Raw genomic sequence first — 13,548 nt, forward strand, 5'->3', positions numbered from 1 at the left:
CACACACACACACACACACACACACACACACACACACACACACACACACACACACACACACACACACACACACACACACACACACACACAAATGGATCGGTCGTTTCTGAGTCCCCGCTACAACGTAAAGAAACGCACTTGGCCCTAAAGTAAATATCTAAAATTTCGCATATTTGATCTTAGTTAATTAATTTACCGGAATCTAAATACGCCACATGACGGCAAAGTTTGGTTCAAGTTATGTGAAACATCCTGTTTATTGTCACTATTGTAGTCGCACGTGCTGGAATAATCACAAGAGGTCACGTCGTCAGCTTTGGGCAACTGCCGCTCGACATGGACGATCATTACCCGGCGCTTTCTCAAAATTTTAATGATATGGCAGTTGCAATTTGACAATAGTGCCAGTTAGGTTTATAATTATATGGGTGGAAAGCTTCTTTGTTACAATGAGTTGCTTTGCAAGCTTTCGCTGCTGAGCAGAGTTTTATCTTTCATGTAGAGTACTCGTCAGTACTTGCTCCATATAGTGCACCGTTTGTAATGGCTAGGTATGACTCCGTGTTCCTCTGCATACTTACCTGGTGCCGGGTTTCCGATGATCATTCAGGTCGGCGCCCCGTGCCGAGGCCTTGCCATTGCACTGCGGTTGGCTGAAGCACGCCACTACCCCAAACCGGGGCAGATGGGGCATGTAATTTTTGGTAGTGGGGCTAGGCGTACGCGCCAGCCCCTTCCACACGAATATAAAGAGAGATCCCTGAAAGTGTTATGGCTGCGACAGCGCTTAACTGCTCGCGAGTAGGTTTAGTTTGTAAGACCGCTCCGTTACTCTGGCATTGACGTTATTCCAACATCATCGGCCGGCGTCGTAAACACCCGCTTTAAATAAAACTCCCTATGGGGACTTCTCAGATAATGCGTATATGAGGGTTATTTCCAGTCGCTAATAAAGGTCTGGGCTCATGGTGAAGTTTGTGCCAGCAGACGTGCCTGCCGAAGCGTCATCACGCCTTGCGAAGACAGATTAAAGAATGAAAAATGATTGATAGTGAGTTAGTGAATGATTACATTACAATAGAGATTTGTAGAGGTTGATGACTAGTATAGTCAAATAGTGACCACTAATGAGTTGTAATGACTACTAATCACTCCGAAATGACCAATATAGCTACCGACGGCTTGTAATGACCACAATTGATTAGGAATGGCTAGAAATGTCTAGTAATGAGTAGTAATGAATATAAAATGGCTAATTAATTGTAATGACTTCGAAATGACCACTATGTCTAACGACGACTTAATTGTAATGACCACAATTGATTGCTGATGACTAAGAATGCTTACTAGTGAATAGTAATGACTTGTAAGGACTAGTAATTACTATGAAATGACCGATATGCCTAACGACAACTTGTAATGACAATTGAATAAAACTGACTAAAATGCTTAGTAATGACTAATCAAGACTGAAATGACTTGTAATGAATACTAATGACTACGAAATGACCAATATATCTAACAACAACTTGTAACGACTACAAATAATTAGAAATGACTAGAATGACTAAAAGTGACTACCACAATGACAGTGACGACGATGGAATGACGAAGAAGGAATCATGTTGATGATGAAGACGGCATGACGACGACGGCATGTAGAAAATGGAATGAAAATTCTGTATTTCACGGGATTTCGTTAAACGTCGATAAATATCACCCATGTACAGGGTGGTCCTTTTTGAAAGGGAACGCGCGAGCGCGTGGCCCGTGCTCTGCGGAGGCTGCTTAGAGCGCCAGCAAGTGGCAGCAAGGAGAAGCACGCCCGCTTGTGGCGTCATCTGTTGGCGGGCAGAATAACCAGGCATGGCCGATGGGCAAACCATAGAGAAAGAAATTCAACAAGAGGGGACACTCTTCAAAAACTGGCAACAGAAAACACGTCACGCCTAGTTTGAACAACATCCGTTAGTTGACGCGAGCATCAGAAAAAAAGAATGTGAAGTAAACTTCCAGACAACGTTTTATTTTTTTTAATTTCTTCCCACTAAAGTGAAAAAGTTTTGCGTGTAAATGAACCTATACTTTGCAACTTTTTGTTGCGTTGCCTAGCAACAAGCTAGCGGCACGCCAGACTCGCGTGCATACGTCATGCGCTAGACAAGCCGCAGGAGTAACCCCATTCCGGATGCGCTGCATTACTACTGCGGCTCCTGCCAAAAGGTAGGCAGCTATGGGAGGACGCGCGCGAGCTAGGACTCACCCTACACACGGACCCTAGCTGTCCGACCAGGGTGGGTAACAGCGTGTGCGCAGACACCTCCCCTGATCTGACCTTCTCAAAAAATATGACAGATCTGAATTGGAAAAACTAGGAGCTCAATTTCGGAAGTGATCATTTCATTCTGGCCTCGATTCTTAAAAAAAGGGTGAAGACGCGTCGTGTGCGTCAACCGAGGATCACCGAATGGGGATTATTTAGGGAGAAGCGAGAGAAAGCTGCCATAGGGAAAATCACAAACATAGAGAAATGGACGGAGGCCATCGCGCGTCACGTTGAAGAGGCAACCAAGACGATTGAAGGGGACGATGCCCCGGAAATAATAGATAGCAAACTGCTTCACATGTGGGAGGCAAAACGTGGTATGGAGCGCTGACTAAAGAAGCAAAAATGGAACCGTAATCTTAGAAGGCGGATTGCTAGACATAACAAAGAAATTGAAAATTACGCGATCAAATTATGCGAACAGAATTGGTGCAGCAGATGCGACGAGATGGAGAGGGGCATGAGCCTTTCCAAAACGTGGGGTCTGCTGAGACACCTATTAGATCCGACTAATTCGAAAACCCTATCGGGAATTAGATTATCAAAAGCCAGGCACGCGTATGAGGGTACAGACGTGGAATTTATGGACAAACTGATCACCATGTACATTGGCGATACGCATAGCACCCCCCTCCCGGAATACGACGGAGCTCCCAATGAGGAGCTCGACGCACCCATCACGGAGGCGGAGGTCAGGGCAGTAATATTGGGACTAAAAACCAAATCAGCCCCGGGCCCTGACGGGATAACAAACAAAATTCTAAGAAATCTCGACGATGCCTCCATCAGCGCTCTGACGGAGTACATGCAAGAAATTTGGACTAAAGGCCACCTGCCACGCCAGTGGAAGATGGCAAACGTGATCCTAATTCCAAAGCCGGGCAAACCCCCTAAACTAGAAAATCTAAGACCCATTTCCCTAACCTCATGCATGGGGAAATTGATGGAGCGCGTAGTCCAGACCAGACTGACGCACTTTATGGAGCAGAACGACCTGTGGCCTCACGAGATCATCGGTTTCCGACCGGGCTTGTGTACGCAGGACGTGATGCTCCGACTAAAACATGACATAATCGACTCACGTTCTAGAGACGCCAAGGTAATCCTCGGCCTGGACTTGACAAAGGCTTTTGATAATGTTAAACACGAAGCGATACTCCACGGTCTCCAAGAAATCGGGGTAGGCGCGCGAACATTCGACTATGTCAAGGACTTTCTGTCAGACAGAACTGTCTGCATGAAATTCCAAGATATTAAATCTCCAACACTAAAATTAGGAAGCAGGGGCACGCCGCAGGGCTCGGTTCTGTCCCCGTTCCTCTTCAACGTGGCGATGAGGGGCCTCCCCGAAGCTCTGAGAAGCATACAGGGGCTAAATTTCAGTATTTATGCGGATGACATCACCTTCTGGACCAACCAGGGGAGCGATGCGAGCATTGAGGAGCGCCTGCAGGCGGCGGCGGACACTGTCGTGGACTATGCTGCCAGTAGGGGTCTCTCATGCTCACCAAAAAAACCGGAGTTATTCGTCTACAACCCAAAGTCGCTCCGGTGCAAACGTAGCTCGGAATTTGACATTAAAATAGAGGGGAAACCAGTCCCAAAGGTTAACCAAATCAGAATCCTAGGACTCTTCATACAGGAAAACGGATATAATGATGGGACAATCAAAAATCTAGAGGGCTTTGCCACGCAAGCACTTGGCACGCCTAGTTTGAACAACATCCGTTAGTTGACGCGAGCATCAGAAAAAATGAATGTGAAATAAACTTCCGGACAACGTTCTATTTTTTTTTATTTCTTCCCACTAAAGTGAAAACGTTTTGCGTGTAAATGAACCTATACTTTGCAACTTTTGTTGCGTTGCCTAGCAACAAGCTAGCGGCACGCCAGACTCGCGTGCATACGTCATGCGCCAGACAAGCCGCAGGAGTGAGCGAGGACGGTCGTACGTGCGAACCTCGCGTGCTCGGCGACCCGTCTGTTTTGGATATAGCCCATATTTTGGGGGCTCCCGGCCTTCTCTATGCTTCTCTTGCGTATCGTCTGCATTTCGACACGGCACCACTGCACTACTGGGCTACGGCAAGGTGAGAAATTGTGTTTGACAGTGTGCGGCACATTTTAAGCACATTTAGGCTTAGTTCGAGTGGCGCAGTTAGCGAAAAACAGCTCCGCCGTCCTAGCGCAGTTAATTTGAGTTAATGCCTCGTCCTGGGAGATGTTTGCGACGCTTTCTATGAGCCCCAACATGACTGTAACTTATTTCGGTAGTTTTTGGGCACGCTTGCCGCGCCCGGCTTATTGACGCAGTAAGCGAAAACCGGCTCGGCCGTGTGACGCATTTGCGCGTGTACAGGCGCCGACAAAAGTGGTATACTCCATGCAGCGGGAGCCGGAGCAGCCACAGAAGAACACCTATACAAACTTAGGGAAGGGAAACTGAACCTTCCACAGTGCAACGGAAATAAGCGTAGCGGTGGCGTCGTGAACTAAAGTATGCGACCACAGATAGCGCTGCACAACAGAAAACGGAAACAGTATTGCCGCTTTACCAGGTGTTTTGTGGCTTTACTGGGTTACTGATTGCTGCGCCTCGATCGTGCTCCCGCCACTTTGGTTGCTGTGTGGCAAACGTAATGTAGGCGCTACGTTTGCCACACAGCAACCAAACTGGCGGGAGCACGATCGAGGCGCAGCAGCCAGCAGCCCAGTAAAGCCTCAGAACACCTGGTAAAGCGGCAATACTGTTTACGTTTCCTAGTGTTCCTGTATATGCTCCCGCAGGGAGCAGAGTTGCGCATACCTTTTCCGGCGCCGCTCGCACCGCTATTGGCCGAGCGCGAAAAATGACGTCAAATGATCCGCGCCGCTGCGAGGCCAACTTTACGGGCGCATCGCCGACTCATGCGAACTCGTCGTTTCCGTCAGTACCATCGCCATTGCAATCAGTGGGCAGCTAGAAGCTCTTGCATCTTGAATCTTTTTCTATTTGCAGATTTGCTGCTACTAAATAGTAAGCACTACTAAATAGTAAGTACTACTAAATAGTAATAGTAAATAAAAGTAAGCTTTGCTTAAAATGTGCACATGTCAACATTTGAAATGCGCTTAAATCTGTGTCTGCACCGCATGTATCGAAAACGTGCAGCTGTTGTGAATGATGGTTAGTGATAAATGGCGCTCTGTTAACGTAACGGTCACTGACATAACTGCAGGCACGATAGCTCTCTTGGCGACGGTCATGAATCGGTTGGTTTCGGCAGCCAAAATCCGCTAAGTGTCCACCTTTCGTGTGTGAAGTTTTAAACACTCTTTAAAACATTGCTTGCTTTCTGACCATGATCAGACAACTTCATATGCATGATGAAAATCATTGCACCGCTTTTTGTGGCAACGTACTGCGTGTTTGCGAGCGAAATTTGGAGCTGTTCGAGCCACGGGAGTATTTTATTTTGGGTAATCGAAGGCGGTCCCACCCCATATTTGTACGTTCGTGTGTTTGTATATGCGTGTTTACATAGGTACATACCACGTTGCTCCGTGGTACATACAAAGTTTCGGTTGGTTGGAAGCCCACCCACTCCGCCTGCACGAATGACTCGTTCGAGCGTAGCCTGTATCAACAAGTGCCCTTTGCTAAGCGCCTGCGAACAATTGGCGCTTGTAGCTCGCGACCACCAGAGAAAAAGGCGGAACACCGCGCGGCATTTGGCTCCTGCGCGCGCGAGGAGTGGCTTCGCTGCAGGGCTGGATCACGGCGGCAGAGCTATGCGCAACTCTGCTCCCTGCGGGAGCATATACAGGAACACTAACGTTTCCTGTTGTACAGCGCCATCAGTGGTCGCACACTTTAGTTCACGACGCCACCGCTACGCTTATTTCCGTTGCACTGTGGAAGGCACAGTTTCACTTCTTTAAAGGGACACTAAAGTGAAAAATGATTTCTTCTGCATCAGTAAATTACCGTTCTACAACACCAAAAACACCACTCTTACAACGATAAGACGTTTGGTAAGCCAGAAAAAGCGCAAGAACGAAATACGAGTGGCGACGCCTACTTGAGTTCCCGCACCTGCATGGGGGCTGTGACGTCATGGATTTTGATGGCATCTTCTAGGGCCTACTATTTATATATAGCGGTACAGATTGACTACACTGTGTTCTAAAGGAACCAAATATTAAACATGGCAAGTTTCGGGAACCTTTATTCAGCCAACGCTGCCCAAATGCGAAAACATACTTTGGAATCCCTGACGTCACGCTGACGTACCGGCGCTGGGGTTTCGGCGCGAAATTCAAATACTGATACTTGGACCTTCATTTTCTCATCTAATAATCAAACAATTTTTTTGAAATAACTGCCTGCAGGGTTTTCAAACAATGCTCCATTAGTCTAAACTGATTTATTGTTTCCCATTAGTGTCCCTTTAAGTTTGTATAGGTGTTCTGTGGGTGCTCCGGCTCCCGCTGCATGGAGTATACCACTTTTGTCGGCGCCTGTACATGCGTGTACTACGTCCTAGCGCCTAAGACAGACAAGTTTTCGCGCATTCTGCGGCCCCAAACATTATTGTAACTAACGTCGTTATATTTGGGGTAGTTTAGAAGAACGGTTGTCGCGCCCGGCTTATTGACGCAGTTAGCGAAAACCAGCTCGGCTGTGTATCGCAGTTAGTTTCGCGTGTACTGAATCTTGCTGGTAGAAGTTCGTGATGCATTCTCTGACCCGAAAAAGTATTGTAATTTATTTGGTAACTTTTCGGGATATCTTGAGGCTTGCTCGCCGCGCCTGGGGTTGTGAAGCTGTTAGCAAAAAAAAAAAAAAAAAAAAATCAAGCCGGCCATGGTGAGCTAGTTTTGCGTGTACTGAATTTTAGTAGGACAAGTTTGTGACGCATCTTATAGCCCTGCAACAACGTACATCTTATTTCGGTACTCACGCTTCTCGAAAACGCGACGAGCGATTGCCGAGAGTGATAACACGGGAGTGTTGCGTGCGCCGGCAGGACGCGTAAAAGATAACACAGAGGAGCTCAAGAACATGACGTTTATGTATTCTGAGCGACTGAAAACAGGCTTTGCACCCACGAGTCTGACTTGAGTGCGATTCGAAGGCATTCTGCGAGCGTGTGACATGGTCTGGCTGAGCCTGTGTTGTAGCCACCTTTGTGTACTTGGCGTACCATCGTGTCGACTGAGGCCAAGTTGTTTTGGAAACGCGCAGTCACCCGTGTATTTGTGCACTTAAAGTGCAGGAAATAATGCCCAGGAAAGGAGTGGTGCTTGAAAATCGGATGTTCAGATTTTATGGCATTGTTTGGGAGGAGCCTTTGCTGCGAAATGTACGTAAAAGTAAATTTATCTGTAATGCCGCTCATTCACCACTTACGCACGTTTCGCCTCTACACGCAATACTCCTGTTATGTCAATATACCGAAATGATACATGCTTGTAATTTACTTTCTTTCAGCTGATGGCATCCGGTGGAGCATCGTACGGCAACGACTGCTGCTTACCTGGTACCACAACTTCAGATGAATGCAGAAGAAGCCCGGAACGAGCATTTATATAGAGCAAAATAAACATTTCATCATTTCAGAAGACGTCTTTCGTTTTCTTTATGAAATTGCACCTGACAGATTCGGCGCAGTCTTGTAAAGGTCAATCGCAATCATTTCTACTTGTTAATGAAACGATTCCACGCCAAGGCCACGCGAGGTTCAGCAGAAGCGAAAAAAAAAAAAATGAATGCCGCGCCGAGCAGCGGAGCCGGCGCGGCGGGTACCAACTGGTGTTCAAAACGCGCGCGCCCAAAACCGAAACCGGAAGGAGTCAACAACAACCGCTTGGTGTGCTGCAGTCAATTCGGCCGCTGGGCTCTATGGGAGTGTCCGCTCTTGTTGAAATTTTTCTCTATGGGCAAACGCCTGTTAGATTTAGCGGAAATTCCCCCTCCTCGCATGACTGTTGCGCATAGAGCAGGGCCTGTTGCCAGCAAACAGCGTCGGATACGCAAGCGCACTGGAAACGTGGAAGCGCTAATATACTCCCGGTAGTTGTTAGGTGCTCCTTGCGTACCTATGTTAATGCTTAAGCATTCTAGGGATTCTTTCCTCGGAACTTTGTCCGTCCGTCCGTCCATCCGCTTTTCAGTTTGTAACTTGTGGCACGATACACTGCATGCATAGGTATGGACGTCAGACTCTGGAGTTTTGCAAGACGCGTAGCGCCACCTACCGGTGCGAAGAGGCAGTAATTGAGTAGTGCGAAGCTAGACTCCCTTGCTAAGTTGCCTATGCAGCTAGCGACTGCGAAACAACGATTTAACTAGATTTTGGCCCGTATTGCGAGCGTTTTGCGCATTTAACACCCCGACAGAGAGCTATGAAATTCTAGCTAGTCGGACACGCCGCCGAACTGCCATAAAGCGCTTGCTGGCTCACTTTTCAGACTGATGGCGCAAACGACGGCAACCGCGATAGCTCCACGCGCTACGAAGAAACGCCGCAATCGACGCTACTGTTGTGTTGTAAATTGCCATGAACGTGAAGGACGGAATAACAACGTTCAGTTTTGCCGATTTCAATCGCGATCGTATGAAGGGGAAAGGCGAGAGCGCTGGATACGGGCCGTTCAACCTGTTGGGCAATCGAATTACTTGCATTCCCCACAACACAGCGGCTCGCATGAGAAAGTGCGACAATTTTGTTCTTCTGTAATTGTGTTGCGTAGCCCTGACGGAGGACCGTGGTAACCAAGCGAAAACTCAAGAATGTGCAGCCGTCACTTCGTTGGTAACCGAAAAAACAACGTTCCGAACCATCCTTCTTATGTGCCATGGATATCTCCACCTTTTAACAGACGTCCGCCTCCGCTTGACTCAACAAGTAGAACGGAGAGATTCGGCAGGTCAGCTTAACCAAACATTTTAGTTCGTTTATGAATTCAAAATCCTGTTTTAGAGCATCGTTGTATCGCGAGCTCATTTCTACTTTCGGTATCTTGTATGTCCTGCGCCGATACAACAAGCACGCTTCGCAATGTGCTGAGCCTGCTCGACTGCGTTTTTCAAATGTGAGCAATGAAGTTGCTGTAGGATCACTGGACAAGTAATTGCGAAGTAACGTACGTGTGTAAAGAAAAAAAATGTCGCGTTTATTTGCATTTATTTGTGCGCGCTTGTTGCTCGAAGCGTCTGCGAAAAGTTCAAATTAAGGTATGAGCGATGCTGTAGCTCCTGCGAGAAAGATGCAGCGCGCAGGCACTGTAGGAAGCTTTCTTTCGTTATGATCGCACGCTGTTTGCTGCCTTGGAAAACGTTTTCTGTTTGCTGCCCTGGTAAAGGCTATGAAAGGATTTACTCTCTGTACATAATTGCGAGACAAAACATTACGATAAATTACATAAAAATATGGGAGATACTTAAGTCTTGCGTTCAGGACATATTCAATATGAACCAATTTGAAATGCTTAGATTATTATGCTGATATGCCTATAGACAAACCTGATACTCTCTGTACTTGCGAGTTGCAGCACGCCGAAATAAAACTTGAGACTTTATTTTATATTGTACACGTACTTCGCCCTACTGAGCTTCCTTTCCGAAGCGTGGATGGGCGGAAGACGCTTTCCAGGTCCCTGATTTTTAGGAAACCGTGCCTCAACACAAACGAAAGAGAAGGGTCCATTGTGGCCTATGCACCTTCGCTTGCGGACAGCTCTCCTTGCACTACCCAGTTCGCGCCAAGGCTCCGATGGGGGCGCTGGTGACAGGTTTTTTCGCAGCGCCGCCTGGGCAGAGTCTGAGGTCTATACGTGAGGTCGTACGGAGGTGTGTATGAGAATGCCTTATGACTACGCATGACTAATGAGACATATGATTTTGACTATATATAGTGAGTACTGACAGGTGTAAGTTTAACTAAGGTTAATAAAGTCTGATAAGATTAGTTATAATGTATGCCAAAATATGTATGAAAATATATGAAAGCCTCTAACCCTACAGCTAGAATAGAACTGGCAGAACTTTCCAAGGTAATCAACAAGCATAAGATAGCTGACATAAGGAAGTATAATAAGGATAAAATTGAGCATGCTCTCAGGAGCGGAGGAAGCCTGAAAGCAGTGAAGAAGACACTAGCAATAGGCAAGAATCAGATATAAGCGTTAAGAGCCAAAGCCGGCAATATCATTACTGATATGGATGAGATAGTTCAAGTGGCTGAGGAGTTTTATAGAGATTTACACAGTACCAGTGGCACCCACGACGATAATGGAAGTGGGAATAGTTTAGAGGAATGTCAAACGAGCTGATTATTATCAGCTCGTTTGACAAAGATAGGCTGACGTAGAGACTAGGAGAATTCCTTTTATCATTGTAGAGTTGAAATCATTACAACTTCTTTTCAGATGACTGCAGTTCAGCATTTGTATAAAGCCACTAGGAAGCAAAGTTGCTGTCAGAACCAGCAGTTTGCTGTTAAAAGTAAAAGTGGCCAAAATGCACATGGTGGATAGCAATTTTCGTACACATGGCTAACACATTTTTCTTGCATACATTACAGCCATACAGTGTTCCTGCCATCAGCATGGTGTCACTCTGGGTCAACGTCAGTCTTCGTTGATGATCAGCACAAAAACACGCCCATAGAAATCTTCCAAATTTTTTAGCACCTCTGATTTTAACAGCGCATTTTCGTGTTTGCGACCACTGGAACTGATCCTGCAGGATGACTAGTAAATTGTGTAGCGTACCCGTGATCTCTTCTGTTCCACACCTGCAACCATGGATGAAACGCTGCTCCCAGCGAGGGGTAACTTCCTCATGGGGCGACGCACCTGTAAACTCCGGGTTAAGTTTTGTCTCTGTGACTGTTGAAGCAAGCCCACACAAATCCTCTGTTACCTTTTGATACAGGTGAATTTGTACAATGCATTTTTGTGTCTATGACTGCTGAAGCGAGCATGCTGATAACCTTTAGTTAATTGAGTAGTCGCCAAGGTACCAGTGACGGCTTCAGCAACATTTGGTTGTGACCACGGAAAGGTCTTATTCAGTTTCTGTTTACTTGTTTAGAGGCCTTTGAGCCTGTGAACAATTTAAGTGAATTTGTATCTGTGACCACTCAACTACCGCAAGTATCTTGTCACTTCTAGTACCTGTGAAATCAGTTTGGTTTTGTGCTGAAGCAAGTGTCTTGTAACTAGTATCTTGTCACTTCTAGTACCTGTGAAATCAGTTTGGTTTTGTGCTGAAGCAAGTGTCTAGTAACTGCATTTGTACCTGCGAACTCTCCAGTAATGTTCGTGTCTGCAACTGCCTAAGTGATCCTTTAGTAATATTAATGCCCAGTGTATCTATCAAATCTTTAGTAATTTTACTGTGTGACACCATTGGAGCAGGCCCGCAGAAAATCTGGAGTAGCTTCCTTCATGGCTGAGACACCTGTGAACTTTACAGCATATATTGCATTTATGTGCATGCGACCGCTGAATTGAGCCAGCCGGCAGTAGACCTCCTACTACCTTTGTAACCCCCATCCTTGCAGAAGGTTTTCAAAATTCTTTTACTGACCGAGGTGCATCTGAAAAATATTAGCTCAATTTGAATTGAAGTGGTCTCGTCACTACACGAAATTGTCAAGGTTTGCTCTGGTGACCTTTCCCAGAATTTGTTATGGATACCGAGCGCATTTGCTGTTTGTGTCTATATATGACCACTAAACTAGTCTCAAGTAGTTTTGTTAAAGCCTAATGTAGTTGTGACGTTTTTAGCAAACCTCGTGTTAGCGTGCTTAACTACTAAATATGGCTTAGAGAAATGCTCTGGTAACCTAAAGTGGCTACCATATCTACACTGTTCAGCAAATTTAGCATTGATGTGCCTGCGACCACGAAAGAGAGCCCACAGAAAGCCTCATGGTAACTTCCGTAGTGACCTCACTGCGAATTCTTAAGTTTTCTTGCTGCCCAAAGTGCATTTGTAGACAGCTCAATTCATACACACTTTTAATAACCATGGTGCATCATAAATAACTCCTAATCACTGAGCTTGCGCGATGAAATTATTGAATTTTATTTGTTTGTGCACTGATGCGCTTTACTGAAAACTGCTGAATGCATTTGAGAGTTGAACTTGTGATCTTCCTGCTACTGTTTTCTGAAATAAATGCTGTATTTTTAATGAGATTGTCAAATGAATGAGATTGTCAAACGATTCAGCAGCCTGCACAATTCAGTTGTGCAGCTTTGTTACTGTTAGCCTAAAAAAGTAGAGCTTGCATGTCTATATGCTTCGATTTAATGCAGTTTTATCAAGTTGTATGTAATGGATTAGATTACCGAAGCAGGGAATTATGTACCCAATGCTTTGCTGCACTGCAGCATTCTTTAGCATGCTTTCAAATGCCGTGGGGTGTATCTTACAAAAACGATTGGTCACCTTATTGGACCGCTGGGATTTCAAGGGTCATGCGGTTCCTTTCATCATTGCCCCACAAGTCAATGCAAAACCAGGCCAAGCTTTGTTTACGGTATGTGAAATACAGCAAGCTTGTTGTACTGCTAAGGCACATTATCACGAACACACGTATTGTGTTCATTTATAATCAGTATGCATGTCCCGTGTATATCCTAAATCCACAACCGAATGTCCCACAAACGTCCTTTGGACGATATATAACACAAAATGTCCCAGAAGTGTCCTAAATCCTGACAAATGTCCGTAGGACATGCTCGGGGTTATGCAATAAGAATAATCTATATTTAGACATCTCTTGGATGTCTGAATATCTCATTATGACGTTTGTAGGATGTTTCTACGAACGTCAATTCGTGTGCATGGGACGATCCCATGGACATTCAAGAATTACCCACAGGCTTCTTACATATGAACTATGGACGTGCGAATGTCCCGCTTCGGATCTCTGCTAGACATCTGCAGAACTTTGGTGGTGCAATGGGTCATAGCTTTGCGCGCCATGTTCTCGCCGCTTAGACATGCGCACCCATAACTTGAAAGCGATTTGCGCAAGTGGCAGAGTGAGGTGTTTGCTGTGCGCACCGTCAGCACTGTATTCTCGCCGCTTCGTTGGCATTGAAGTGAGAGGCAGCGCAACAACAAATTTGCTCGCTGCTACGGGCACTATCGTGAAACTGGTTTTCTAGTTGGGTACGCATACAAGTGTTTATGCATTTAAAACTAACTTACCTGCACTGTC

General features: G+C 45.9%; 1 long non-coding RNA gene and 1 other non-coding gene across 2 annotated transcripts; both read left to right on the top strand.

Annotated features, from left to right (window-relative positions):
- The first annotated feature begins 573 nt into the window (after positions 1-573).
- Positions 574-736, top strand: LOC140214376 (U1 spliceosomal RNA). Its single transcript, XR_011891319.1, has one exon. It is a non-coding gene; the product is annotated as a U1 spliceosomal RNA (small nuclear RNA).
- Positions 737-4,220: 3,484 nt separating this feature from the next.
- Positions 4,221-12,515, top strand: LOC126526448 (uncharacterized). Its single transcript, XR_007598571.3, has 3 exons — positions 4,221-4,416; positions 7,800-10,160; positions 10,894-12,515. It is a non-coding gene; the product is annotated as an uncharacterized lncRNA (long non-coding RNA).
- Positions 12,516-13,548: the final 1,033 nt, after the last annotated feature.

This window comes from Dermacentor andersoni, unplaced genomic scaffold (genome assembly GCF_023375885.2).
Source record: "Dermacentor andersoni unplaced genomic scaffold, qqDerAnde1_hic_scaffold ctg00000039.1, whole genome shotgun sequence".
Lineage (NCBI taxonomy): Eukaryota > Metazoa > Arthropoda > Arachnida > Ixodida > Ixodidae > Dermacentor > Dermacentor andersoni.